Genomic DNA, 6,622 nt, shown 5'->3' on the forward strand with positions numbered 1-6,622 from the left:
GTCTTGCTCTGTCGCCCTGGCTGGAGTGCAGTGTTAGGATCTCGGCTCACTGTAATTGCCTCCTGGGTTCAAGCAATTCTCCTGCTTCAGCCTCCTGAGTAGCTGGGATTACAGGCAAGCACCACCATGCCCAGCTAATTTGTGTATTTTTAGTAGAAATGGGGTTTCACCATTTTGGCCAGGCTGATCTCGAACTCCTGACCTCAGGTGATCCACCTGCCTTGGCCTCCCAAAGTGCTGGGATTACAGGCAAGAGCAACCGCACTTGACCCTAAAACAGATTCTTACTTGATTGATTTCCAAGTTCCAAGGGGAAATACAAAAGTCGAAATTGAGAGAAAGTAAAAGTGGAGTAAGGCTGCAGAAGGCTGTGATTGGTGTTGGAGAAACATTGCTAGGGCATAAAGCTGGGATAATAAAATCTGAGAAATCCCACAGTGTTTATCTACAGGTGGAAATCATATTCCACATGTGGGCAGAGTCAGGGATCCCTGTATTTTAAAATCAGTGAGGGAATTGAATATCTGGACTTGTGTCAATTAACATACAAAACTCAGTGCTTTTGATGTTCTCGTTCACAAGATATCTGTGTTCCTTCTTTGTCAGAAACCATAGTCATAGGCTTCCTAATTTTGACCTTGGGGAAAGAGGAGAGGCCTCTGTGTGTTTGTGTCTATTGGTCAGGCTGTGGTGCAGGTGATGTCACACTTCAGTGAAGGTCTGGCTTTTCATCACAGGTTGGTCTGAAAATTGTGTACAAGGCTGGTGTCTCACGTGTTCTTTCTCCAACCTCAGCTTTTCTTAGTGCCTGAAGTGTCTGCAAGTGGAAATCCAGAAGAAGACAGAGAGAGACTGAGTTCTTGACAATGCATTCACTAGTGAGTAGGGGATGCCTCTTTCTGCTGAAATGACACCCATATTGCTGGCAAATGGGCAGTTTTCTGCAGTTTGCATGGGTGTTTCATTTTTATTCTTTTTGTTTGTTTGTTTTCATGATGCAAAATCCATCCAGCCTGGGTGTTCCAAATGCAATCAGGAGACTTTCAGGTATCTGGCCTCCAATTAAGTTTTCTCAGGACTCTAGGTTGGGTATCATGTGTCAAAGATTCCTAAATTATCAATATAATTTCTAATATTACACTACTTTATTCCAGCCCCTATTCAGGCTATTTACAAAAAAAGACATGAGAGGTCTCATTTATGTATTTCTTTTTCTTCTATCCATCCTATAACCTCATAGGGAAATAATTGACCCATTAACTGTACCGTTGGCTGAAATAGACTTAGGATTTTGATGAATGCAGGCAATAGAGATGCGTGAAGAGCAGAAGATCACAGCCCAATAATGAGGCTGATGTTCTAGCAGCTGAGTTCAATAAATCCCGTGTGATAGGCCTTGGGCAAGAGCTGCACAGTGCTGAGGAAAAAGGAGAGTTTGATAAAATATATTTGTGCTTTTAAAAACTTTGCAAAAGGACAACTAAAGAAGTCATTATTATTCTTATCCCCATTCATTTTACCTTTTGATAATTAACCTTTTCACCTTCTGGTAACTGAAAGTAACATATAAGAAATACAATTACTTAATTATGGTTGCACACTCAGGAGAAGGAATATAGTAGATAGAGTACAATTTAGGGTTCTGTGGAAATGCTTCATAAGGGCTGGTTAGAAAAAAGCAAAACAGTAAAGAGGCCTTTTTATCCTTGAACAAGCCAAGTGACAAGGTAAAGTTAAAAGAGAGGCAGTGATAACTGATGTTTGGATTGCCCAGAGAAAGTTGAGAACAGGAAGCTTCATATCACAGGAATCATCAGACTAAGACTTCCTCAGTATAGCAGCCTCAGCGGTCTTGTCTTGTGCTGCTCGACTGTCTTCAAGCCTTGTCATGAACACCTGAATTACATAACATTAGAGTGACTCTATGTATAAATTGAATCCTATATTCTGCGTAAAACTTGTTCAGTTCTGAAGAATGCTGGAGTCTGGTTCATTACTTTCTAACTTTTTAATGAATGAGGGACCAATGACATGTATTTAATAAATATTTGCTAGATAGGAAACATGTTTTCTATTACTTCGTTAGATTATTCAAAGCACATAATAGGTCTTTTAACCATTTGATTGGTGAGAAACCTGTGGTTTATCTAGAGAAATAATTTATTTAATCACGGTCATGTTTAAAAAGTAGTAAATCATGGTTATTTGCCTTGTGACTACTTTGTAATTTTCTTGAAATTCATGGTAAATTTGTTTTATTTATGAAGGTTCAAGCGAAAATTTTATAATCAGTTATGTACAGGTGATTAACACATTACTGAAAAATATCTGGGCTATATTATGCCACACCTCATGTGATATTTCTTCATAGTAAAGTTTAATGGATTAAGAGTGGGTACGTCTCTGTGAGTGAATCGGAAAGGCAGATACCAGCTTAGTATTGAGAACGAACTGGCTGGAACCTAAAACACTGGGAATTCTGCATACCCAGCTCCTACCTATGTCATCTCAGCCTTCCTCCTCTGGACGTTAAAAGGGATTCTCTGTCTAAACTAAAGTGTCTGTGATGTTTTAGAAGAAAGTGACTTTTGAAGATGTAGCTATTGACTTCACCCAGGAAGAGTGGGCCATGATGGACACATCCAAGAGAAAGCTGTACAGAGATGTAATGCTGGAAAACAACAGTCACCTGGTGTCCCTCGGTGAGTCCCTCAACATTCACATATGTATGTAGACACACATTGACTCATTCTTTCAATAAGTGTTGGAACAGCTTCCCCATATCTAACTCTAATCTCTTCTCTGATTCTCTCACAGATCTTATCTGAAAAAGTTTGAGCTCTCTAAATCTGTCTGAAAGAAATATCTTTATTTTATTTTATTTTATTTTATTTTGTTTTATTTAGTTTGTCACTCAATTAGAATGTAATCTTGACAAGGATTTCATGATTTCCTTGGTACTCAGTGTCTAATACTCAGAACAGACCTGAGAACTTAATGAATATTTTCTTTTTTTTTTTTTTTTTTTGAGACAGAGTCTCGCTCTGCCGCCCAGGCTGGAGTGCAGTGGCGTGATCTTGGCTCACTGCAAGCTCCGCCTCCCGGGTTCACGCCATTCTCCTGCCTCAGCCTCCTGAGTAGCTGGGACTACAGGCGCCCGCCACCTCGCCCAGCTAGTTTTTTTTGTATTTTTTAGTAGAGACGGGGTTTCACCGTGTCAGCCAGGATGGTCTCGATCTCCTGACCTCGTGATCCGCCCGTCTCGGCCTCCCAAAGTGCTGGGATTACAGGCTTGAGCCACCGCGCCCGGCCTAATGAATATTTTCAATGTATTAAATTTAATATTTTCTAAATAACTCTTCTGCTTTAGTCGCTATGCTTAGGCTGAGACCAATTAGTGAAAACAATAGCAATATCTTTTCTGTATAGAACATCAATTATTTTTGTAAATCAAATTTTTTTTTTGTTCTGCATGAGAATAATAATAAACATACTGTGCAGAGGTTTAATTAATCTCTTTCTGAAAAGACTGTGTATTCTGCATTGTGTCTTGGAACTTAGGCATGGACTCAGCATTCATAGGTCCTGACTGTTTTGAATTTCCTTTTCCTGATGGACCTTTCATTTGGATTTATTTTCTAGTCTCATGTTGGGTCAAAAAAATCCTGGGGAGTTTTCTGTGTTCTAGGTCTTGTGGCCTGAGCTGACCTTCACTGTTTTATTCTTCCTTGATAGCCTGCCTTACAGTTGGTGATAATGCACATTTATTGACAGTGAACTCAAAACACATGTACTGTTTCCACTAACAGGGTACCAGATAAGCAAATCCTATATAACTTTGCAGCTGGAGGAAGGAAAAGAGCTCTGGCGGGAAGGAAGAGAATTTCTCCAAGGCCAGAATCTGGGTAAGCAACAGGGTCCTGTGCTCTAATAGGAGGAGGTGCTTTGTCAATGAATAATATCAGTCGAATATTAATTAGAGGTTTTATTAAATGAGTGGTAATTTCTAAAATGTAGGTTAAGCTACTGGAGCAGAATTCCTTAGATGGTATCATCATTTTTGTTCATATGTCAGATGCTACTCTTGTGTCCTCTTGCCTTTTCTTTTACTTTCAGGAAAAGGATAATTCATGTACTCGTTGGGGTTAAACTGTCACATGCTGACTCTTTTACCGATACCCCTGTGAAGACTATCCCTCTATTTACCTGCCTGATATCTCATGTCCATTTTAAATCTTTTCACATTTTAATTTTAAGACTCTTTTCTAATTGCTGACGCTGTACCTTCTGTTCTATTGAAGTATTTTCTTCATTTGACACATTTGCCACATCTAAGTGTCAATTTTTAATAAAAAAGTAAACAGGCCTTGTGGTTTTTCAATTTTATTACCATAATACCAAGGTAACAATTTATTTTTCAATTATTTCAGACAAGGAAAGTGCCCTTAAGAAAAAACACACGATATCCATACATCCTATCAGAAAAGATGCATCCACCGGTATGACAATGGTGAGTTTTATAGCTCTGTACACCAGTCATCTAAGTTAAGGATCTGGTAATGGGTTAAGTTAGTAATGACGCACAGTCACCTGAGTGTAATTAGGCTGGCACTAAGTGCTTTCTAAGCAAAAAAAAAAAAAATTTGATACTTTGAATTCAGTGAATAAAGTGACCTGTGTTGTAAACCATAACATGAGATCTTTAAAATAGAACAAGTGCATACACATTACTCATGCTCAGACTTTGAAAGATATTGATATCATCACAATTAATGGAATAACTCTGCAGTTGGGGTCTTACAAAAGAGAAAATATCTGAGTCTGCAGGAGATAATGTGTACGCAAGTGTCAATCGAGAAAAATGACGAGACAAGTCTCAATCATTTTAGGAGATGTATTTGCCAGAGTTAAGGACATGCACCTGGGGAACAGGTGTATACCTTTCTCCAAAGATAATTTTCTCCAAATTTAAAGGGGGAAAGGGTGGGATATTGAGAAGTACACAATTTTCATGTAAAAGTTGGGTAGAAAAAAATAGTCATTCATGAATTTTTCTGGCTTAATGAATCTGGATTTTTTTTCATAAGATGACATAAACGAATGAGGCAGAGGAATAATGCAGGAAAGCTGCATTTTATATAAGACAACATAGGCAAAATGGGGCAGGGAAACAATTGGATATGCATTTGTGTCTGGTGAACTGGGGATGACTGCGCCTGTAAAGACAAGCTATCAGTTTGCATTGTCATGGTGTAATTTTAACAGCTCATCAGGAATCTCCTTGTGGGCAAAATATGGGGGAGGCATGTAGCTTTTCATCTTGTAGCCATATTATTTAGGAACCAGAAGGGGGAGGCAGGTTTGTGTGACCCTGTTCCCAGCTTGATTTTTCCCTTTGGTTAAATGAGTTTGGGGTGCCAAAATTTAATTTCCTTTCACACAAGTAACATTGGAAACATTTCAACCGGGCTCTACCACTGAATGGTTGGTCTAGGATTCAAAGGTGGTGAAATGAATGTATAGATGTATGTCGGTAAATCATTAAGAGCTTTTAATCTTTGTCTCTAAAGGAGAACTCTCTCATTCTGGAGGATCCCTTTGAATGTAATGATTTGGGAGAAGATTGCACTCACAGTTCCACAATGACTCAGTGTTTGTTAACTCAGAGTGGAAAGAAACCCTACGTCAGCAAACAGTGTGGAAAATCCCTTAGTAATCAGTTGTCCCCTAAACCACATAAACAAATTCCTACTAAAGGTAAATCATATCAATGTAATATATGTGAAAAGGCCTATACTAATTGCTTTCACCTTAGACGGCACAAGATGACTCACACTGGAGACAGGCCATATGCATGTCATCTATGTGGAAAATCCTTCACTCAGCGTCCTCACCTTAGAAGACATGAGAAAACTCACACGGGAGAGAGACCGTAGAAGTGTCACCAGTGTGGGAAAGGCTTTATTCAATCCTTTAACCTTCGAAGACATAAGAGAACTCACCTTGGATAAAAGTGTTATGAATGTGATAAAAGTGGGAAAGTCTTTAGTCAAAGCTCTGGCTTTAGAGGACACACAAGAATTCACACGGAAGAGAAACCACATGCTTGTCTTCTATGTGTGGAAAGCCTTTAGTCTATCTTCTGACCTTAGATGATATGAGAGAACATGCACTGGAGAAAAGCCATATGAATGCCATTTATGTGGGAAAGCCTTCAGTCAATGTACTAATCTTAAATAACATCAGAAAATTCACCCTGGAGAGAAACTTATAAATGTCTTCAGAACATATTCTGACTTTAGATGACATGGTGTCAGGAATGACGAATGTGAGGAATATGGAAGAGACTTTAGCTGTAGTTGTAACATCTAAACATGCCAAAGGACTCACATTTTGAAGAATTACTATACCCAACATGGACGTTACTTCAGTTGCCTTTATTCTTCAGTCCACATCAATAAATTCATATGGAAGAGAAATTGTACGACATGTGTGTACCAAAGACTTGTTAGTGATCTGATCATAAATGACACGAGAGAGCTGAAACTGTCAACATGATAAACTAAAAGTCTTCAGCAACAGTTTTAATAATTTAAAACGTGTGGGACTTTCAGGTAGAGAA

The 6,622-nt window shown here is 38.7% G+C and overlaps 1 pseudogene; it reads left to right on the top strand.

Annotated features, from left to right (window-relative positions):
- Window positions 1-866: 866 nt before the first annotated feature.
- On the top strand, window positions 867-6,156 carry LOC139355706 (zinc finger protein 705A-like; annotated as a pseudogene).
- Window positions 6,157-6,622: the final 466 nt, after the last annotated feature.

This window comes from Macaca nemestrina, chromosome 8, assembly GCF_043159975.1.
Source record: "Macaca nemestrina isolate mMacNem1 chromosome 8, mMacNem.hap1, whole genome shotgun sequence".
Classification (NCBI taxonomy): Eukaryota; Metazoa; Chordata; class Mammalia; order Primates; family Cercopithecidae; genus Macaca; species Macaca nemestrina.